Source organism: Caretta caretta, chromosome 22 (assembly GCF_965140235.1).
Source record: "Caretta caretta isolate rCarCar2 chromosome 22, rCarCar1.hap1, whole genome shotgun sequence".
NCBI lineage: Eukaryota > Metazoa > Chordata > Testudines > Cheloniidae > Caretta > Caretta caretta.
Genome location: NC_134227.1, coordinates 11,565,805 through 11,589,823, shown reverse-complemented (window position 1 = coordinate 11,589,823; position 24,019 = coordinate 11,565,805).

Genomic DNA, 24,019 nt, shown 5'->3' with positions numbered 1-24,019 from the left:
ATGGAGATGATCCCCAACTAGCTCACATGGTGTTGGAGGTGGGGGTAGGTGTCAAGCTTGGCCGTAACGCATCTGGAGAACCCCATGCAGAAGGCTGTCCAGAAACACAGAGTATAATATTAAGCTACAATGGCTGGATTTGAACTGGTGACACAGGGCTCTCAGTCCAGTTACCATCTAGCTTTATTAGCACCCTAAAGAATACTATTCATGGCTTATTGCCCATATTTTTGGCCTCAGAAACAGAGATGATAGAAGTTTCCTGAGAGTAGGCATCATAGCAGGGTTTGTGCTCCATTCTGGTTCCAGTCTCCTCGGGAATCACAGTGTGATCAGCTGTTCCAAGCTGTGTCCAAACCCAGACAATTAGCAAACATGAAAAATCCAGCCCAGAACAAAGTAACAAAAGCAGTTTCACAACTCAGCAAAGACCTACGGTGGGTTTGAGCAGGTTCTTGTATCACTCACCCCGCTTAGATCAGCTCGGTTGCATGCCTGGGCTGGACCCAGAGTTGGAGACACGGAGTTTATAAACAAACTGGAGTGCCATAAATCTCCCCCCTGTTAACAGGTATTTGTTGGACAGGGCTTGGCTTTGAGCTGTGGCTGCTGTTTGCCTCCAGGCTGCACACGCCTCTCCAGCCCCTTGAATTTACTGGCCTATTGGACCCACTAATAAACTTGTTCACTTGCAGCTAGCATTGCTGTTAGGATACTGGAGTGACCCTGCAGGCCCTGGAGAAGTTCCTTCCCAGTGAGTTTTCTGTGCTGCGTTCCCTGTATACAGAATGTTATAGAGATGTGTAAAGCCTTTTAGGCGGAACCTAGGGTGGCCCTGTTGCTTAAGGATAAAGAGATGGCATCCGTGAAACCCAGGCAGCTCCAATTTCGAAGCCACATGCAAAAGATACAATGCTTTTGGGCAGCCCCATTGGCCAGTGATTGGGATCAGGCAGCAGAGGATTCGTGGTGATGGGGAAGATGGAGAGACAGAGGAGGCTGGCAGGAGTTTGACCATAACTTGACCATGGTCTATGAATTTTTATGCGGGGAGAAGAATTCGGATAGCAGAGGGCTCTTTCATCTAGCAAAGACATAACAGGATCCAGTGGTCAAAGAGCTGAAGGTAGACAAATTCAGACTGGAAGTGGAATGCACATTTTTAACAGGGGTAGATAACCATTGGAACAACTTGTCTGGGGATGTGGTGGGTTCTGCATTGCTTAAAAGCTTTAAATCAAGGTCGGATGTGTCTTTGTAGAAAATCTGCCCTCGCTCAACAAGACGTCATGGGCTTCTCATAAGAATCACTAGATGAAATATTCAGGTCTGTGCTATGCAGCAGGTCAGACCAGACAAACATAATGGTCCATTTTAGCCTTTAAATCGATGAATTTGCGATGTATTTCATAGCCCATCAAACAGCCGACAGATAGTAGTAACTTCTGATCTTTGCCTACCTCAGCTGGAAAGACTGTTGACCCAGAAGTGAAATGCTGCATCATCAGATCCCTTAGCCATCTCATCCCCTGCTTTCAGTGCTTTTAAGCCACTGGGTACTGTGGTAAATTAAGATGGGAGGTTAGATCAGCTATTTTGTTGTAGCAAAAGTCACCCAACAGCATTGGGTGGGATGGCCAATATATCAGTGGAGGTCTAGGCAGTGGATGTCCAACATTTCTTCCTTCATGAAAGGGTAAAGCTTTTCCTCTAGGTTGGAATGATCATCTGGTTGCCAAATGTAGAATTGTCTACTGGTCAGAACAGAGAACAGCCAGGATTCAGACTGGAAACGTGGTTTTTATTCCCCACTCCTCCACTGACTCACTGTGTGACCTTGGCCAATTCACTTCACCTCTCTGTGCCTCAGTTTCCTGATCTGTAAAAGGAGGTAAGAACTTTTTGAAGTTCTTGGAGACCTTCCAGGGAAAGCAAAGTATGGATATTATGAAAGACGCTGTGACCCCCGTCCTCGTCTCGACACAGAATCAGCCCCTCCTTCTGGGTTCCTGTGCTTCTAGATTTTAAATTTTTTCTTGTCCTGGGAAAGCATCTGGTTTCAGCTCCAAGATCAGCCAGTCTGTCATTTTACATAAATACACAAACATCTTCCACTAAAAGATGGATTATGACCAGGCCTTTACTTGGAGCGCACAGATCAAACCAGAGGAGTAGCTTTTCCATAAGAATAAAAGCTTAGCAATTACAGATCACCAGCAGAGTGATGCATAAGAGAAAATACATCCTGGGAAAGGTAGGGCCTGATTCTCATTCACACTAGGGCTACATTTAAGTCCACTTTAAGCCCCTTTACATTGGCAGAGCAGTGTAATGGGACCTTAGTGTACATGGTAATCCATCCCAAGGAGTTTAACAAGATCAGGAACACTCTTACACTCAATTCAGAATCCTGAGGAACATCCCCCTCCATGGACTTGGATCGGATGACTTCATCTTCCTCTGCTCCCCACCTTTCCCTGCTCAGCAGCACCTTTGCCTTTAGGCCATCCTCACCGGTGCTGTTGCAAGAGTCTTCTGCTCTTCTGCTGAAGTGGAAGCCTCACTGTGTAGGATACTGAGTTAACAAGGGGCAGAAAAGCTGGTCAAGTGGTTAGGGTGCTAGCCAGGAGACCCGTGTTCAATACCCTGCTTCAATATCATTGACTTCCTGTGTGACCTCGGGCAAGTCACTTAGTCTCTCAGTTCCCCATCTGTACAAGGAGGTAATAGCACTGGGTGTTGTGAAGATAAATACAGCGTGAGGTGCCTAGATACTATGGTAATGGAGGCCATACAAGTACCTTAGACAGATAGGGAAGAAGCTCAAGTGAAAGAACAGCCACTCAAAGGGACCACTGTATTTCTGATGGCTACCATTCATACAGTGGGCACGTCTCATGGGCACTGAAAGTTTGCTTGCCATTAGGATAAGTGACAGGTGACTGATAGCATAGGTCTCTCTTGGGAGAAAGGCAGAGTCTTTTGCGGGGGGCCAGGGAGTGAGACTAGACTGGGTTTTCTGCGGCAGAATGGAAAAGTGCAGCCAATGGGATCTTCAGCACAGGAAACAGGGGGGATGCTTTCTTTCCATTGTCAAATGCCTTCGCCAGTGGCTGGCTTGATATTCAGCAGCCCATTACGAGTTATATGCCTGTCTCGCCAGGAATCAGAACCTTTACCTGTGCAGGAGCGGGGGCTCCATTTGTAAAAATATTTGCAAGGAATATGACGGCTTTATGTTGATTTACTAGCAGGAGCAATAAAACGGCACTTCTTGGATGCCCGAGTTGCTCATCTCTGCCTGTGATTTATGGAGCCAGGTGCCAGTACATGCTACCAATCAGCAAGTTTGATTCCGAGATCATTGTTCAAGGGCTTCGAGTGAGCTAAAACCATTCAGCTGATTTATACAGGAGGAAATGACTTTATGTCCCTTTCACATAGATCCTTGAATTCTGCCAGTAAAGACTAACCAAATCCTTTTTTCTTCCTTCTTCTGCTTGCGAGAGCCAGGATTTCACGCCATATACTTTAGCAGCCAGATTTCCCTAGGGCTGGCTCTGCCCTTAGCTCTGAGGCAGTCCTTATAAGGACCCTAAAAGGTGATGCAATTTGGAGTCTGCCGTCTGATTGGCTAGCAGTCTTCATACAGCCCTACTAAGAATGAAGACACCCAATGAGCCAGGCCATCATGAAGAAAATGTGTCCTGCTACAACAGTCACAACTAATGGCGAATGCTTTGGAAGTCTTGTCTAAACAGTCACAGGCTAGGGTTAAGCCAGCAATGCCTCTGGTGATGTCTCGGTGCTTAGAGATTACAGGGATGAGCATGATACAAAATTCCTAGATAGCTAGCCATTGGCAATCATAGCACAGTGATGAGTGAATTAGAAATAGATAGCCACATAGATAATGATACTAGAGTGCTCTGTGTCTCCGTAAATGTAAATAGTTAATAAAGAAGGTACCAGGAGACAACGCTCAATCATTCATAACATAGCTCCTAGGCTTTGTAGAACATATACAACTTGTTGCATGCATTGCAAATATGCAGCTCATTGCATCAGCTCTAGATAAATAAATATTTTTATTACAATAGCATCCACCGGCCCTAGTCAGGATTAGCATCCCATTGTGCTGGTCTATGGGCAAAGACACATAAAATGACCCCGTCCTAAAGAACTTGCTGCGTGTGTGGATCAGATAAAGCTGCTTGTCTTTGCATTGTGTCTTGAGTCTTACCCAAGTTATTCCGAAGAAGAAGAAACAGTCCCACACATCAACCGAGACATCTTTTCATCATAAATGCGGTTACCTTATTCACCGTTTCCTGTTTTGTGCTTTCTGTATATCAAGCAGATCACACTACAATAACAAGGAAAGCATGTTTTTATTGCAATCACATACAAGTAGTCCCTTGTCCTGCTTGTTGTGGCCTTAGGCTTTTGTTAGTTCAAGAGAAACAGGGAGGAAAAAACAAAAGGAAAATTTATTGTCTGTGTGAACTTCCAGATCATGGAACTACTCAGTGCCCAGTGGGGATAAGCCAACCAACCTTATACAGTTTACTTTATCTCACACATATGCTCCACTTCTGTTGGCTAATATGCTGTAGCAGTGGTTTGGGTTTTTCTTACACATAAAAGAAAAAGAATCAAATGTTATGGCTGTGATGACATAGTAGTAAGACAATGACATCATACCCTTGAAATGACATCATAGTTTTTTCTCCTCCCTGGCTGGAAATGTGGGTTTTGCTGTGCTGTACCAAGCAGGCAACAGTGAATTCTAGGGCTAGAATTCCAGCCAGGGTTTCTGGTGGTGTCGTAAGCTTTGAGGCTGAAGCTTGACCCCGTGGGGTTCAGCAAGGAAAAGACTCGTGACTCCTGGTTTCCAGTCCTGACTCTGCCTCTAACTTTCCATTTAACGTTTCCATTGGCCAAGAAGTTGTTCCTCCAGTTATAAAATGAGGATAATAATGGATTCGGCGGTGTTGGGAAGATTAACTAATCAATGCTTATGAAATGCCTTGAGATCCTAAAATAGAAGGAGGAGTAGAAGAACAAAGGAGATTTTTTATTATTACTGATATATTTTCTCCAGAATCTCAGTTGCAATTATTACCCTGGAATTCAAAATTTCCCTTGTTTTTTTTTTTAAACTGTGAAATAGATACATTCCCAGTGAATAGGGGGAAAATTGTACCACACTGAAGGAGTATCCACTCAGCACTGACTGGAGACCCAAAGGCCTGCCCTGGGCTTAGTGTGAAACCTGAGATGGATTCTCTGGGGAGCAATCTCTCCTTCAGTCCTTCCACGGGCCTGCTCAGGTATACAGAGGGACTGTTTCAAGAGCAGTACTCTTGCTCATTAGCCTCAGAGGGACATTTGTACTAGGCAGTAAGGGAGAGCAGATTGCATGTATTTAGCATCTTGCTTTAGGGGTGTTTCTCACCTTCATGTTTTTCTTATTCAGCCCCTGGCATTTGCATTTAAGTCACTGGCTTCCACCATGTGCTTCACCTGTCCTGTCAGGTACTGAGACGGAGTCATGGTGGTGGCTGGCGGTATCCCAGCAGGGGGATGTAATGTCCCAAACATAGGAGAGCCATTTTACCGCAGGAGCAGGCAACATGGAGGGAAGAAAATCTGGCCCGAGAGGGAAAACACTCTGATTTGATTAGAACACTATCAAAAAAGAGAAATCCCCCAAGTTGTTGGGCATGAATTCCGCCTGCAAGTCCCATTTATCTTCCAAGCCAAAATCAACCTGATGGCTTGGAGAGCAAAGAGCCCAACAACCAAGAGAATGTTTGTTTGAAGGACTCAGGCTGGACACTGTCCCCATCTCCGTGGCGCATGGTGAGGGGCGAGTCATTTTGAGTGGGCACCGGACATCTGACTCCTTGGACATTGGGACGCTCCAGCCTGAGAGGAACTGTGAGACAAAAAAACTCAGCAAGCTGCTTGAGGCAGGAATGTATTTTTGGAAGCGGCTGGTGCCTGGCTTGCCAGGAAAAACGACATTGTCCCTGGGGAGAAGCTGCACTTTGTGTAATTAGCTCACATCGGCGGCGATGCAGCCAGTTTCGATGCAGGCAAAGTGTTCAGAGCGGTCCCTGCCAAGCGGCTGAAGGATATGAAAGCTGAGGGGAAAGCAGGGAGGGAGGATGGTTGGAAGAGCATGGCTCAGCACGCCCCTCCAGGCTTCCCCTATCCCCCTGGGGCCACCGTCATCCCTTCCTCTTCTCGGCCGTGGTATGAGGAGCACTGTCAGGCACAGGGGAGCAGGTGCAGGGTCGGAGGCAGGAAACTGTTTATAGTGCTTAGGAAAAGCTGAGGTTTCTGGCAGGTTCTTGGAGTTGTTAGGTTTGGCCCAGGGCTCCGCTGTGTAAACTATGGGATTAGAGTCAAACACTAAACCCACGCAGTCCAAGGGCAGAGCTGTCAGCTGGCTGCAGGTATCTTTTTTCTCTATGCCAGGGTCTCCAAACCAGGAATTTGGAGGAGAGGGGGTGTTAAGTAGAGAGGCAAGATGGGGAGACCAACTAGAGGGGTGTGAAAATATTACACACCTCCCCCGCATCCTGACAGACAAGAGAAACCTATTTACCGGTACTTCCCTGTTGTCATGAAAAGTAGAGCTGGACCTGTCATTCAGATCTGGTTGCAGGTTCCAACCCACCCCGACCCCCACTCCTTAAGGGTACAATGCAGCCCGTGTGGACTTACTGGAAGTAGCACTAGCTCGAATAACACTAGCCGCAAAGCTATAGCTGCGTGGCCCAAAGTCCTAGGTGGACTCACACAGCCCATGCTTCTGCAGCTTTACTAATAGATTATTCGAGCTAGCTAGATCCAAGCTAGCTCAGGTATGTCTCCACATGCTGCAGTCCCACCTGTAATGCAATGCAGATAGAACCTGAATCTGGGGGGTGCTGGGATCTGGGATTCTCTACCGAGCCCATCGGGTGATGAACAGACTTGCTCCAGTTGCAGCTGAGAGTCCTTAGTGGAAGCCAATGTTGGAGGCAGATGGAGATCAAAGAGGGTGAAAGTAGATAGAAAAAAGCAGAGGGTCAAGAAGAGAACTTTGTGGGCGTCCTCACAGAAGATCTTGGCACAGAGGAGAGGCCACTCTCAGAGACAGAGAAAAGGCGATTGTTAGATAGGAAGGAACAGAACCAGAGGCTGGTGCATCGCTGTGGCTCAGAGGAATGGAGTGGCTCCCTGTGAGCGAGTCTGCACTGGGTCAAAGAGAATGAGAGAAAGATGATCAGGAGAAAGGAAGGGCTCCCTCCGATGGAGAGGGGGCTCTGCGCTGCAGCCCCCAGAACAACCCAGAGTTAAAACAGGCAAGGAAGAGGGCGAGGGGGCTAGAGAGGTATGTTAAAGGTCCTTTGATGAGATGTTTAGGAGAAGGACAGTAGTTGGTGAGAACATAAGGCTCAGGAGAAAGTGAGGAGATGGTGCATCTGCTCATGCGGTACTGTCTAGTGGATAGGGTTGGGATGTAGGAGACCTCTGCTCTGTTCCTGACTCTGCCACTGAACTGCTTTGTGACCTTGTCAAGTTACTTCGCTTCTCTGGGCTTCTGTTTCCCTTCTCACCCTTTGTCTGTCTTGTTTGTTTAGATTGTCCCAGCCGCGCAGAGCTGAGCATTGAAGTAGGCAAGACAGGTGAATGGAGTATTATTGTCCCCAAAGATGGGCAAGTGAGGCTGAACGGATGGTTCCCATGTGGTCTTGGGCAAGTCACTTAGTCTCTCTGTGCCTTGCTTCCCAGTCTATAACACAAATAATAATAGTACCGCACTGCCCTACCTTGTAGAGCCAAAAATAAATACGGTAAAAACTGTACGGCGCTCAGATACTATGGCAATATAAATGCCATCAGGAGAGGCATAGGGAGATTAAGTGACTCACCCAAGGTCACCCAGGGAGTCTGTAGAAGAGCACCCTAACCACTGCACCATCCTTCCTCTCAGTCTGAGAAAGAACTTGCATCTGAGGCCCAGTGCAGTTCCTCAGCCACAAGCCCATCCTTCCTCTTGACTCCACATAATTACAGGTTAGTGTGTTTACACTAGCGGGCCACGGGGCCTTCTCTGAGGCATGAGGCTGTCACTGCTCACTGCAATCCAACAGCCTTAAATTGGTCTCCTAGTTCTTAGATGAGAGTGTGAGAAGGTAGCACGGACTTATCTATCTATTTATAGCATGCCCATAACTGTGCTCTCGGGTCACCTGAATGAGAGCGAGCATGTGTCCTTAATTCCCCTGCCCTGCCCCTCTCTCTCCACATCTGCCGAGGGAGATATTTTTTGCACAATTAATTTGTTCTTTATTTTGCTTTTCAAGATTTCAGGCTTGTACCGAGTTGACCTCCTGTGTTTTATTACTGGTTTGGTTTGGATTAGCTGACTCATTGTTTATCCTCAGCGAGGCTGGGCTCTCGGAGAAATTTCATGTGCACAGACGTTGGCGTTGCAAGATGGGCGAGGGCTGCCAGGTAACAAAATCTTATTGGTGCCCACTGGGGTGCGGAAGAGGCACCCTGCTTTCCTGGGAATAAGAATACTGAATAGATTCAAACATCAGGCAAGCAGCATGGGCTGGCTTCCCCTACAGGTGTATGCAATCCAGAGCCATACCCAGAATATTTGGCTGATGCTTCTCACTCTTCACCCGCAGTGCCCTGTTATTCATCTCACCTGAACACCTCCTGCTCTGCCAGTTTTAGCCTCCCCACACAGGTGCACCTCAGTCCTGTCCTGCAGCATCCCTTTCTATCCCGCTTTCCAGCCCTGATGCTGCTTTACCGACACCCCACAGTGATGCAACGCCAATCCCAGCTCTGGTCTCGCACACAACTCAGCCAATACACCTTAGCACTGCTCTGCATCGCCGTTTGTTATTCTACTCCTTGACCATCCTGATCAGAGGTGGTGAGTCATGCTGAGTTATTCCAAACGGTGTGCCATTTCCATGCTGTGATTCAGACCAGCTAGCAAGCTGTATCTTCCGTAAAGCTGGAGCTGACAAAAGATTTGCAGACAGAAGCTAGCACTGCTTGCAAGTTAGGGTTGATGCCTGTGACCCATCTGGCTTGGTCCCACTCAGCTCTGCACATCTCAGGTCTCCTCGCTGGGAGCCCGATCCTCTGCTGGTGTAAATCAGCCGAGCTCTGTCAATATCAATGGTGTGACATTGATTTACGCCAGCTGAGCATCTGGTCCTCTCCAATTTCAAGGCTGTACAAGCTAAACTCACAGAGAAACCCCAAGGGAGTGACAGCCCTCACCTTGCCCAGATCCCTCCTGGGCTATCAGTTGTCAGGAAAATGGAGCTCACAAGTAGGCATTCTGGACTGAAGAAGTCAGGTTTCGGTTCTAGCTGCTGGAATTAACCAGGTTTCTGCTCTCTCTTCTGCCCCACGCACTGATCCCACTTGTCTGTGCACACCTGAATCGCAAGTGAAAGTAAAACATCAAATCCCAGCGTTTGTTTGAATGAATAGGGACATTGATTGGCTGCCAGCTCTCAGTGCTGACTCTAGCAGAGCCAAGCCAGCTAGCTAGGGCCCATGTTGGTGTTTCCATGATCAAACCTGCCTTTTTGAGAAGGCGGAGGGGGTAGCTTGATTAGATTCAATCTCATCAGGCTGAGACTTGGCTTAGGGAGAAGACTTTGCACGTGATTTTTCCTGCTAGTTCAGACTGTGGTTCTGCTCTGAAAAGGGGCTGTAAAACTGACATCCATCATTTATCCCCTTCAGTGCTTAATTTGTAATGAAAGAGGTGCTGAGTCTCAAGCAATTAGGTGCTGGGGCTCACACAATGCACATTCAACCTGTGGAACTCTTTGCCAGGGGATGTTGTGAAGGCCAAGGCTATAACAGGGTTTAAAAGAGAACTAGATAAGTTGATGGAGGGTAGGTCCATCAATGGCTATTAGCCAGGATGGGCAGGAATGGCGTCCTTAGCCTCTGTTTGCCAGAAGCTGAGAATGAGCGACAGGGGATGGAACACTTGATGATTCCCTGTTCTGTTCATGACCTCTGGGGCACCTGGGATTGGCCAATCAGACGACAGGATACTGGGCTAGATGGACCTTTGGTCTGACCCAGTATGGCCATTCTTATGTTCTTATGTTTATGTTCAAGCAATTTTTTTACATTCATAACTGATTCAGCAATCCCAGAGGTGCTGGAGCTATGAACTGCCAAGCCTAGAGGTGCCGGAGCTCAGCCCTGGCAAGCCCTGGCACAAATTAAGCATTGATCCTCTTGCTGTGATTCCAGATCAAATTTGCTCAGTTTACAAGTTAAAGGGTTATTTTTCTAACCTCCAAGCACTGCAAATTCAGCCAGGAAGCTGGCAATACCGCTGGGTTCTTTCTACCTCTTTCATCACCAGCCACAAAGATTCCACAAGATGCTCTTTGGAGTCAGGTGTGATCTGTAAAAGTCAGATCCAGATGCATATCAAGTGTCAGAGCTCTCATAACTTTGGGACGGTTTGGATTCAGGGTTTGGATTAGGCCCATCATATGGAGATAGGGACCACCTGCAAAATGCTGGTCCAGATTCAGGTTTGGGTTCTGACCTCCTCCATTCACACACAGTTGTTCAGGGGTGGTGTTTCTTTCTGACCACCACCTGCTAGAGGGAGCCTGAAGCAAGAGGGCTTGTTGATCTTCTCTTACTGCTGTAGGGTCAGTGATCAAAGTCAACTGCATCTCACCCGATGAAGTCCTTAAACATTTGCCATGTTCCAAACCAAAGATGACTGCATTTCTATGCTGGGTGAAGCAATCCGTCTGTTGTTATATGCCTGGATTATTGTGGTGCTTCGTTAGTTAGGACTCATGTTTTTGAGCTGCTTGAGTGGAAGGTGCATTAGAATTCGTACATAATATATAGTATTAATAAGCACATGTGAACGTTACTGGAGTCATCCTTGCAATTCGACCTCTGTGCTATCACCCCATGCCACTATAGACAACATAGCATTCTTTCCAGACAATACCCCCATTGATTTCCTGCACCAATGCCGATCGTAAAGGCTTCATTGACACTGTACAAGGTCTGAGTGACCTGATTTGCCACTGGAAATGTCTTGCACAATGTACAAATTGTATACGTTGGCACATCAAATCACCAATATAAGGTCACTGGAGGGGATTGGCAGCACAATAAGGGCCTTATGGCCTAGGAGGGATGGTACAGTGGGTCCCTTCTCAGTGGAAGAGCTATGAATGTCATTGATTTATCTCTTTGTCTTATTTTAAACAAAACGCCCTTTAAAATAAATCAAAAGAACTCAGTTGGCAATGGCTGGAGTCTGAGTCCTCATAAATGTTTTCCTCCCTTTACAAAAGCAAAGCACAGTTGGGCATGCCTGGAAAATGTCTGCCATGGAAAAGCTGTTTTCTGAGCAGCAGAATTGAGGTACATCAGCAGCAATGTGGTGAGGCGAGGCCTTGGACTGGATGGACTGGCATGTATCCGCAGATGTGGCCAAGAGCTAGAATAGCAGGGCTGCTATGGGACAGAAGAGAGGTTCATTAGTGGAGGGTCCATGGCCAGAACCCATGGGGGACATAGCAGGTCAGGGCGGAGGTGCATTGGCCATGCTGTGGTGGGTGGTGCTCGGGTCTAGAAGAGAGGGGTGCTGTCGATCAGGAGTGAAGGGCACAGCAGAGCTCTGTGTGCTGCGGAGAGGGGTGGCGGCTCAGGATTGGAATAACCAGCCAGGAGGAATGTCAAATGTTAGCAGAACTCTATGGCAGAAGCGCATATGATGCCTTCAGGGAAAACCCCTCTCTATGACTCTAGACAATGGTGCATTTTGCTCGGAACAAATTCACATGAACAAACCAGCGTCTCAGTAGGGACAGTGGGGCTGGGGGAGAGGGGTCGCTGAGGGCAACATGGCTCATGAGACAGCCCGGCCACAGGTCTTGAATACAAGAGAGTCCTGCCCATCCTTTGCTGCCTGAGAGACCTCTCTTCACCATACCTCACAGCCTCTCCTAGAGCTGCACATGCCAAGACAGGGACTGGCAGGGTGCCTATGTTATTCCTCATGCCTCGAATAAACTAGTTGTAAACTAGCAGTCTTTTGCTCCCGCTCCCCATGGCCCCTTGTTCCTGGTGCCCACCTTCAGTATGTGAGGTGCACACAAGTGGTCCTGAAGCCTTCAGCGTGACTGGCCTGAGCCTGGGATTGGCTTTGCCTTCCTCACACAGCTTCAAAGGGATGGGCCCAAACTCTGACTGGCCTCAGCCAGCACAGGATCGAGCCCAGCGCAGGACATCCTGCTGACCCGCGAGGAGGAAGCTGCAGGATCAAGAGGGTGAAGTGTCGGTCCAACATGTCCTGCCCCGTCAGCACATCGCCCCCTTTGAAGAGAGTGGCAGTGAAAAGGAAGCGCTTTGATTTACTAAACAAACATTCCCCTGACTGGGGAGATAACCCCAGCCAGGCATTGGCTCAGGTCCCCGAGGGGACGGGAAGTAGCACTTCATCTTTCTACCATGAAAGCTTGGAGCGGGACCCAGCCAGCCAAGATCCAGGGTATTCATCTAGCTCTGGCAGCCGTGTCGTAGCATCGCTGCCCAGATCAAATGCACCGGGCCTGATTCTCTCCTCGCTGACGCTCACCTAGCCTCATTGATGGCCGCTCTGTTGCAAGACAGGGACCAAGAGCAGAACCGGACCCCAAAGGGGATTTTCAGATCACGGAAGAAGCTCAGGGTCAGATCTTTCGAAGATGTACATTGACACAGATGCTTTGACTTCAGCGGCTACACTGATTTACGCTAGCTGAGGGTCTGGACCTAAGGGTGCCTATGTGTGTATGGTGCTAGGCTGGCATCCCCGGTGACTGGCATCCTCTGTCCGTCCACAGACGAGATGCAGCGTATACTGCAGCCATGCAAGCTTCTCTCGTGCCACCCTGCCACACAAACATGCCTCATCTGATAGGATCCCCACTAGTGCTGAGACAGGAGCCCGGTCTCCAACACCCATTCAGTCTTTGTCCTGGCTGATCAGGCTGCAGATTAGAGCCATGCGCAGGCGTGTCCTTAGGCCATGGGGGCACTTCTCCACGAGGAAAGCAAATGAAAGCGCTTTGAGATCCCTGAATGAAAGGTGATAAATCAGTGCTACACACCAGTACATGGGGACAGGGTCTCCATTACGCGACGTGGCCTCCATATTTAATCATTCAGGCACCACTGCTGAATAAAGGACATGGCAAAATGATCTCCCTTTCGGTGGGAGTTGTGCACCACCCTACGTGGGAACTCCCCAGTCATGTGCTTGGAACAATGAAATGTTCTCTTCTTTGTCAACGAGAGTGTCTCCTTCTGGGTGTCATAGGCAGCTCCTCCCCTTAGTTCCTAGAATCCAGGCAGCAGGAAGAGGAGCGGCCGCACTGGAATGGAAGTGCCATGGAAATGGATGAAGGTTACGGGGTCAGGAGGGTACACTCAGCTCTCTGGACCCTGCAACTGGAGCTGCAGCTGGAGAAGTTAACTCTTCACTGCCCATGCTGAGTGCAACATCGCTTCGGACTGCGATGAGGCTGCAGCCATGTTCCACCCCAGCAGCGGCTGAGGCAATTCCTGTTGGCCAGCCGTGACGCTCAATGGGCTCACAGTCCGCCACAGAGAAAAGCCCAGTGAGCTCAGCAGAACCATGCCCATGGCCTGAAGAGCTCTGAATCCAGCCACAGGCTAGAACAGCCACGGAGCCCCTCCCTCTCCCCAGCAGCATGTCCCCTCCCTGTGATATTTTTACTTAGTATTTAGCTTTCTCCAGACCTTTCCTCCAAAAGGCTGAGAAAGACTCGGGCAGCGTCGTCTCCTCCATCGTGCCCATTCGGTGCCCGCCCGGTCCTCACGCCTCCCCTTTCCACCACCCTCTCTGCTTGAATTCCTTTCTTGCCTCTTCTCCATCACCTCCCTCCCTCCCTTACTTCAAACCCCTCCTTAAAACCTCCTTCTTTCAGGAGGCCACCTACACCAATCTCCTTTCCCATCTCCATCTTCTGCATCGCACGTGTCAACCTGAACTAGACTGCAAGGTCTATCTGCGTAGGACCCACGCACACAGGGTTTGGTGCTTATTTGCTCCCAGAGTTCCAGTATCTTCTCAAAAGTTTAAGCATAAACCAGGGACCTCAGGCTGAGCATTGCTCCCAGCTTCCATGTTGCCAAACAGCTTGGAAATGGTACCCGCGTCAGACGCGTTGTGACACGGTCCCCAGGGACTACAAGAGTCTCACAAGGAGCTGTGGGAGTTTGACCCCTTCTCCTGCAATTCCTAGGTCACTTGGAAGCTCACAGTGTCTTTCCTAAATCTCCCACAACGCACTGCTTCTGGGAGGTGTGCTGGGACCCCGAGTGCATTGCAGGTGGATCGGCACAGCAGAGGCAAAACTGCGAGCCTGGCTTGTGTTGGGGCATTGAATCACTTGTGCTTCACGGGGTGCAAGACACTTGGCTCAGTTGCACGTGACTGAGACCTCTACTGTAGAAAAGGCCTGACAGCTAGCGCACTGCTCCAGCTTTGCTGGCATTCCCAAACTCCAGTACGGAGGTCTTGAAGGAACATATCTTTACACTCCTTGGGGTGAGGACCGTGCCTTTAACATGCTCCGTGAAGCGCCAGGCAGCCTCCTGCTGGGACTGGCCCTCTGCAGCATGGTCCCAGGGTCTCAGCCATCTTTCTTTCCAGCTTCCCACTCTCTGGAGGAAGCTGCATTCACTCTGGGATTTTTTATACCATTTTATTTTTATCCGAGCTTCTTTCCAAAACAGGCCAGTGAAGCCCCCAAGCGACAATGAAGCAAACTAACCTTTTTTTTTTTTCCCCAAGTCAATATTTTTAGCTCGCATAAACAAAAGTCATTAAGCTTTTGAGAGCAAACTCAGCTCTGCGGGGCCGGGGGAGGCACCAGTGCAGGGACAGACTGGAGGCAGCTTGCAACTCACCGATTTAGGGGCTGCCAAGGACTAGGGCAACCCTGGATGCAGGTTAGAGCAGTCTGAGGGTCACCCTAAATGAGACCCTGTATTGGCCGCTGCAGGGGTGACGAATCACCGGAGTAAAGGTCACCCCTAATGTGCATGCTTCTGCACCTGATCCACATCTGATCCACGCCCTCCTACTTCCTGCCCTCCCCTTGCTCCATCAGCAGCCTGCCAGGAGCAGGGGCTCTCTGCACCTGGGGCAGGGGGTGTTCTCCAGGGCAGCTGACATCCTTAGCAGGCACAAAGGAACTGCTGGGCAATGACGGATAAGGCCTTCCCTCTGGGAAGGAGACAGGAAAGAGAACTCATCTTGTCTCTCAGTGTTCAGGTCGCCTTTACCCTTTGGGCCATCCTATTCCACCTGCTCTGGCTGCTGCTGAAAGTCGTTGAAGGGGTCTGTACATAAGGCACGTGTTCCTTTTCCTTCACTCCACAGAGCAAAGGGGCTTTACAGCAGTGTAAATCCCCTGACTGCAGTGGAATTGCTTCTGATTTACACCGGTGTGAGAGAGAAGAGTCAGGCCCAAGGGCCATATGAAGGGGGGATCATTGACACCACACTCAGATACTTTGTTAGCAGAGGGTCAGGAGGGAGTGGGGTTTGTACCCCCGGTCCAAACACTGAGGGGACGCAGCAGAAACATATAGTCACCAAATTGTGGAATAAACAGAGCAGGGCCAGGGGGAAAAAAAACAGATTCAGAGTTTCAGGGAAATCAGGATCTGGATCCCAATGGCAGCTCGGTCCCAGCTAGGCAAAGGATGGAACCAAAGCCCCGGGTGTGACTCCTCTGAACCCTGCAGGGGTCTGGAACCAGAATCCAAACTTTGCAGCTCACAAATCTCTTGTGAGAGGTTCTGCTGGATGACTGGGTTAGAATTACCAGATTCCCTAGGTTTCAGAGTAGCAGCCGTGTTAGTCTGTATCCGCAAAAAGAACAGGAGTACTTGTGGCACCGTAGAGACGAACAAATTTATTAGAGCATCAGCTTTCGTGGGCTATAGCCCACTTCATCGGATGCACGGATTCCCTAGACTGATTCCCTAGCACTGCGGTTCTCAATCTCTTCCATCCTGTGACCCCGTGTTATAACAGGAAAACGTCTGGGGGACCCTTTTCTCATTGAGCCATAAAGAAAGGAAAGGCAGCTGTGACTCTTTGAAGCAAGTTGGTGACTCTCCAGGGGGACACGCCCTTGGCTGAGAACTTGCGCCCTAACTAACCTGTGGCCCCGGCTATCTGAGGTGCTGGCTACCCTCAGATCTCTACTATGTCAGGAGTTGCACTTGCCCAGCACCTCTGAAAACCAATCTGGGCTCTTAAAAGAGCTCATGGGAGTGAGGTGCCCAGGTCCCAGGGAAATTCACTGGGAACTGGTTGCCTTAAATGCCTCATGGGCCTTTAGGAAAGACCACCCGTATTGTTAATTCTCTAAAGCATTCGATGAAGTGTTGTTTGGCAGATGCTGTTACTTCACTAACTCTTGGGCTCATCAGGAAATATGTTGTATTCGGCTGAAAGGCTGTGTTTCCGTTTGGATTGCAGCACAGCAAACGTTGCTAATGTAATATCAAACTTTCTCTGCTCTGCACTTGTATCCCTCTCATGAGTGCCTAGGTGCTATGACAGCCTTGTAAAATCCTAGGTAGGTAGGTAAATGAGGGTGTGTGGGCATATATAGATGGGTGTGTATGGGGACTGATGCATGGATAAATAGATCCACTGACCTGTTTAAACTGTTACATTGAAGAGACCTGCAAAGCCTCTGTTATCTCACAGCTCAGGAACCAATGGTTGGGAAGAGAGAGAGAGAGAGGCAAACCAGTGTTGATGTCAAGAAGCAATGCCCACATGGCAGGGATATGTTTACCTGGCATGGAAGCACTGCTGAAATCAGTTGCAGGCCGTGAGTTGGGCATTGGGATTGTGTCCTAGCACAGGGCTGAGGAGCCCTTTGATTTCATCTCACTCATTCAGGTCCCCGTCTCTGGGAAATGAGTGGTTGGAATGACTTGTGTGGTGCCTTACAGGCCTGGAGGTGTTACTGTGCCAGTCACAGGCAACTGACAGCTCAGTTCCACTTGAAAGGTGCCCTTTGAGTGGTTTTCCCATTTGCATTTATGTGGCCACACTTGATCTTGCGCCTGGCTCCCCATCTGCCCTTGGGAATCACTGGAGTTTTGAGATTTGGCATTTTTGAATTGCATTAGCATCCAGGGAATGCGGGGAGACACTGCTGTTGAGCCAGCCCTGTCCCTCCAGCACAGGCATATCAGAGAACAGCTTGGGTGAGGGATTTAACTTTAAGAAATACAAATAAATTGCAATGAAAATAGGCCCAATTTTGGCAAAACACTGGCTCCATTTAACTGAAGGATGCAATGTGACTCTCTGGTTCGAGCAACTCCTGGGTTCCATCCTAGCAGGCGCTGCCATTGATTCAGGGTGTGACCTCAGAATGATCACTCCACTTCTTTGTGTCTCAGTTCCTACACAAGCACTGATGACAGCCACCCAAGTAACAACTAGGATCAGTAGAACTGAAAGAGAAAAAATATACGTTTCTTAGAGCTGGTCGGAAAACGGAATGAGTTTTTCACAAAAATTGTCATGAAAAAATTCATCCCCCATTTGTTTTTAATCAAAACACTGACGGTCAGAAAATGTTGACCAGCTCTCATGTTTCTCTCTTCTGTATAGGCAGCTGGAGCGATGTGATTATACCAATTATACAGGGGGTGAAGTGAACCACGGAGAAGATAAGCTCACACAGCAAATGCATGGGAGAACTAGGAATGGAACCCAGGAGTCCCGACTCCTAGGATCTGATGCAAAGTCAGTCTGGGGGTTTGCATTGACTTCAACAAACATTAGGGCTCTAGACCCTTTTTCTAACCATTTAGCCAAACTCCTTCCATCAACCCCCAGATTAACATCACTTTTGTTACAATACCTCCCACCTCTTCCACACCCCATCCCACCACCATCATTGGCCAGGCCTCCCACCCTGATGACCAGAGCCAACACGACCTTCATTGCCACTGTCTTCCTCTTCCTGATAGCATCTGCATTATTACTGCCTCCTCCTGTCTGCCTCACTCAAGGAGGCTGCAGCCCAGTGATTCTCCCATCAGTCACTTCCATGTTGACCGGCAGAGGACTGCAATGTCTCCTAGGGAAGTGGGGCATCCAGAAGAAGTGGTTGGAGAAAGCTGTTTACCCAATCAAGGACTTTCTCCATTTCCTTCCCCTTCAGTGGCAATGACATCTTGGAAAACTCATATAAATGCAGCAGGGTCCGTTTAAGAACTAAACAGCTCAGAGGCTTCTCTGCTTTGGAAGCAGCTGGCCTCTTGAGTGAAAGCAGCTCTCTCTGTCTGGTGCTGTTTATTCGGCCTGCCTGTGTTGGTTGACAGCAAAATTATCAGGAGACTTGGTCTGTTATTGCAAAACTTCCTCCTGTCCCTTGCTAGAATTACGAGGGGAAGATTTAAGGGCACAGATCTGGGGAAGGGGCTTAGTTGCAAAGCTCTAACAAGATCAAAGCTGGGTGAGTATCCAGATTTTCAGATCAATGCACAATCTTGGTTTGAATTTTCCAAGTAACCTGGCTCTCTTGGGTCTGCAAATTTGTCTGGAAACCTCATGAGAGCTCTCTGGTTCTCTTGTAGAATTCCCAGCCCTTCTAGCTCCCAGATGGAACAAAAACACCCTCCAAAACAGCTTCTTTCTCATGCTATTTTTGGAATTTCTATTTCTGGAGGAAAAAAGAAAAGGAGTACTTGTGGCACCTTAGAGACTAACCAGTTTATTTGAGCATGAGCTTTCGTGAGCTACAGCTCACTTCATCGGAAAGCTCATGCTCAAATAAATTGGTTAGTCTCTAAGGTGCCACAAGTACTCCTTTTCTTTTTGCAAAGACAGACTAACACGGCTGTTACTCTGAAACCTGTCAAATATTTCTGGAGGAAACGTGCAACTGAAGAAGCAGAAAAGAAGAGGGATTGAGCTTGGCTTTGGGTTCCAATGTTACACCATCAGATTCAGCCATCCCTTATGGAGATGCCTCCAAATGGTCACAGTGCTTCTGAAACAACGCCATACAAGCCAAAGGCAAGCCCTGCTAATCTGCTTGAATGGGAACATCTTCTCACCATGCACCCTTCCCAAAACTTCCTGTCTGGTTCTGATAGAAGAGAACCCAGGTACCATCCAGCACTGCACAGTAGAAACCCAATCCCTGCCTTCCAGCTCCCACAGTTCACTTAGAGAGTCTTGAGGGCTTTCCAACTCCAGCAGGAAAGATGCAACTGAAAGTGCAGGAGGAAACCTGCATGACCCTCATCATTACGCTGACCTTGGAGGAGATTCCTTCTGGAGGTCTCCCATCCACAAAGTGACCCAGCGTAGTAGGGTCTGGAGTCTAAGGGGATTGAGGAGGGCAAAAGAGGCTACAAAAAGAAGCAGCAGGAGAAAAGCATCTCTGCTGGTTTGTAGAAATGCTAAGTGCTGCTGTCTGGAAGAGGTTTCAGTGTAAGGAACTACCAGGCCACTCTCTATGGAAGCAAAATCTCTGCCCAGGAGAAGCAGTGTGACCATGAGAGTCCAGACACCCTAAGGGGGGAACAGTGGGTGAACCCCAAAGAATAAGTAATTGAATCAACTGGTTGTATACACTGTTATTATGTATCAATATACGTCAGGTAAGGGCTCTTTTAATTAAAGAGTGTAATGTTCTGAACTCGATGGTCCCTAGGAGATCTGCGTAGAGGTTATGGCTATAAGTGTAGTCATAGGTATGTGTGTAGAACATTGTACACTGAACGGCACCAACACCTACCAGCAGTGTGGGGAAGCAAATGGGACTAATTCCAAGTACTGTACAACCCCCAGAAAAGACAATGACAGACCATTAAAGTGAATGGAAAGCCATTGACAACGGAAAAGAAAACACCCAGTCTTGGAACACTAAGGAAGGAGGGAGTTTCCCCCACTCGGTGTAACCATGAATTAGCATAGTCGGAGAGAGAGAAAAAAAATTACAAACCCTCTTGAAAGGGAAGGGGTTTGAAGTGAAGGCTGTCCAGAAATGAAGGGCCAGCATCTAAGTGGGGGTGCTGTCTGTGAAACACTGGATCACATGTTGGGAAGCTGTAACTTGTGTTAGAAAAGGGAATTTAGCTCATATAGAAGTGTGAAACCTGTGGTTGAGTCTCTGTGTTTATTTTCTGTGACTGCTGTGAGTTTGCTTTTCCTGACCGTTTCATCTTTGAATCTGTGATTTTTCTATTTAATACACTTTTTGTTTATTCAGACTCTACGCAGGTCTCGGGGGTGCCAAGGGGGTGGATGGTGCAAGTGCACTGATGACTGGGGGCAGGTTTCACTCCTGCATGCGGTGATGAACCAGAATGGAAAAGTTTGAGTGTCTGGAAGTTAGGAGCTTGGGGGACGGACTTGGGGAGACACAGGACCAGAACAGCTATTGGGGTCACCTTGCAAGGAGTAAGCAGGCCAATGGGAGCCAGGGTAAGGCCGGTGGGAGCCAGGGTAAGGCCTTGTAGGCTGGCTACTGGTATCAGAGTTCTGAGCCATAACCACACAGCATTAGGGCACCCAAAGTGACATGGCAGGTGGTGACAGAACGCTGACTGCTCTGGGTGATCCCCAAAACGTCACAAGCAGCTGTTTCCCTTCTCCCTATTACTTCGACTCATCAGCCTCACCTACAGGAGCTGCTTGATTCTAAGCAAGAGGCGAGCCCAGAGAATAACGAACCTGTTTCGCCCGACTTTGCTCCTTGCATTGTCATGTCCTCCTGTGTAAGGCAGGTGTAAAACGCTGCCGTTCTGAGGTGGTCGCATTTTGCACCTAGCTTGTGCTGGGGTAAATGACAGCACAAAGCGCAGGGCAACAGAGAAGCAGGCCAATGTACCTAAAAATAAGTCTGGTTGAGCAGGATGAGCATTAAGTTGCAGACAAGTTTCCCAGTCTGGCTGACAATAGTGTGACTGACTGAAAACTCACTCCACGAACCTTTTTCTAATTCCTTAAAAGATGGTTGCTATCACCAGCTAGAATCCCCTCCCCTCTCTCTACCACCAAGCCTAACCCGCAACCTGAGTAGGAATGATTCATACTCATCCAAGGATCTCAAAGCACATTGCAAATGTGAATGAAGCCACACAGCACCCTGGTGAAGAGGGAATCCATTCTTAGCCTCATTTTGCAGATGGAGGTAGCTGAGGCAAAGTGACTTGACCAAGGCCACTTTGTGGGCCAGTAGCAGAATCAGGAAGCGAAACTAGGAGCCTAATTAATTCCTGACACCAGTGGCCCATCTTCAACTGGTGTAAAGGGGCAATGAAATGAATGGGGAGCTCCACCCATTTACACCAGTTGAGACTCTGACACTCGTCTCTGCATGTGAAACTACAGGAATAATGAACCTACTCTGCCCACCTGACCTCTTCTTGTTGTTCTCCTTTATTTAGTCCCCTGGAAATTGTCTGACACTGACGAAAGGCCTGATCCAAACCCAACTGGAAAGACTCCCCGCCCCTGAGTTTTGGATCAGGCACCCTGCCCCTGAAAAGCCGGGCCCTGGGGAAATGTCAAATTTGCCTGAATCATAACAAAAATGCTCTCATTCATTTTACTGTCAAATCAGCTTTAAACAAGCCCGATGCAAGTAAACATGGAAGCCTAGATCGCAAAGGCTGAACAAACACTCTGGGCTAATTGGTTTATACACACTCAGCAGATGTCATTTCACGGAGAGAGATCTGCTTAAAGGTTAAAAATACGATTTTGAAAAAGCAAACGACAATAGTTTGGAGGGAGGGGGCAAGTTGGGTGTATGTGTGGGCATTGTTGGCATAGGCATTGTTGTTCTCAGAGGAGAATCATTAGGCAGGATTCTTGAATTCACCGTGTTAACAGTTGCAAGTACATAGCCCATAAAGATGGAGCCATGTAGGCATATCTCATACTGATATAATGGCATGGTGGACCAGAGAGTCTCAGGCTGTCCTCTGTGGAGTTTTTGATGCCAATTCAGCAAAGCAACCTTAAGGGCCTGTTTAACTTTAAACGCCCGTTTCAATCCATCCCTATTCAGCAAAGCACTTAGGCACAGATTTGTAAAGGTATTTGGGCATTGCTTCACTCAGCATTGCAACACCTAATTGGATCAGGAGCCTAAAGGTACGTCTACACTGCAGCTTGATTAGACATCCCCAAACTAGCTTTAATCTAGCCAGCTTGGGTAACAGAGCAGTGAAGTTGCAGCCATGTGTTTCAGAGCTGGCTAGCCCTGCAACTAATCATTCAGGGGTCTGGGCAATTAAAGCTAGCTCAGGTATGTCTTCTCGAGCGGCAGTCAGAAGCCATCACTGCAGTGGAGAGAGACCCTAAATCTTATTTTCAGAAGTGACTTGGACTTGGGCTCCTAAGTCAGTAAGGCATTGAACCACTGAATGGAGCAACACCTAAATTACCTTTAAAAATCTGAGCTGATCAATGGGTGTTTAGAATTATCCAGGTAAAGATTAGGAATAATTATCAGTAGTGGTTTCACACCTAAATTGTGCTAGATAGCACTGATCAGAAAAGAGGGGATTTTTCTGTGGAAGTTTTTGACTTTTTGGAGAAATATTTCCACTGAAAACCAAAATGTTTCTATTCAATATGGCACCATGGTGCCTCATGGGAGTTGTAGTTCAGGTACTCCCATTCTCCTATGTGGGACAGACTCTCTCACCAGCCTATATCTCCCATGATGCACTGTTTTATCCCTTCTTGGTGAGTGGAGGTTCTTCATCATTATAGTCCCTGGCCATGGTGCATTATGGAAGATGTAGTCTGGCCAGAAAGCCTGATTTCAATGGAATATTTCTGAGCAGCCCAGACCACTTTACAGAGCATATAAAAGACCTAGTCCTTGCCCCAAGGAGCATACTATCTACATGAGATATGGCACAACAAGGGAATATGAGAAAAACAAAATAAGGGAGTGTATAGACATGACAATAATGGGATGATGTGGTTGCTTAGAGAGCAGGACACACATCTCAGTGAGTGTTGCCGGGGGTTTCTTTTCTTTGTGGAAGGTTTATTTTTCCAATTGTGCATTTATAATGTGAGTATATATATATATATATTGATGGTCAGCCTTTAGGGTTGAAGTGGGGAGGAGAATAGAGGAACAGGGGAGTTCCTGAAGGAATAAAATAACAAGGAGAGATAAAGGCCATGTTCTTTACCATTTTTGTATGCTGTGGAGTAGGCCCTGATCCAGCAAAACAGTGGGATTCCTCGTGGGATTTAAATTAGGCACTCATTTTAGTACTTTGCTGACTTCTGACTTTAGTGTATTAGGGCTAGGCTAGACAGTGGTAGTGTGTACAAGCCCAAAGAATCTACAGTGAAAGGCACCTTAAATAAAGACCCACCAGGGGTCACCTGATTAAATTAAGAGGTAGTAGGTTTAAAACAACCATAAAGAAATATTTCTTCATACAACACAGACTCAACCTGTGGAACCAGGGGATGTTGTGAAGACCAAAAGTATAACTGAGCTCAAAAAAGAACTAGATAAATTAGCCAGGATGGTTAGGGATATAAGCTCATGTCCAGGTGTCCCTAAACCTCCAACTGCCTGTAGCTGGGAGTGGACAACGCGGGATGGATCACTCGATAGTTGCCCTGTTCTGTTCATTGCCTCTGAAGCATCAGGTACTGGTCACTATTAGAAGACAGGATCCTGGACTAGATGGGGCATTAGTCTGACCCACTACGGCTGTTCTTCCGTTGTCTCTCTCAGACCCTGATCCAAAGTCTTTTGAAGTCAGTTTAAACACCCCCACTGTCCTGTTGAGCTTTGAATCTGATCCCCTGTTGTCTCTCTCTTGGTCAGCAGAGGACAGTCCTACAGCATCGCAGAGGGCACCCTTACTGGAATGTGATTGG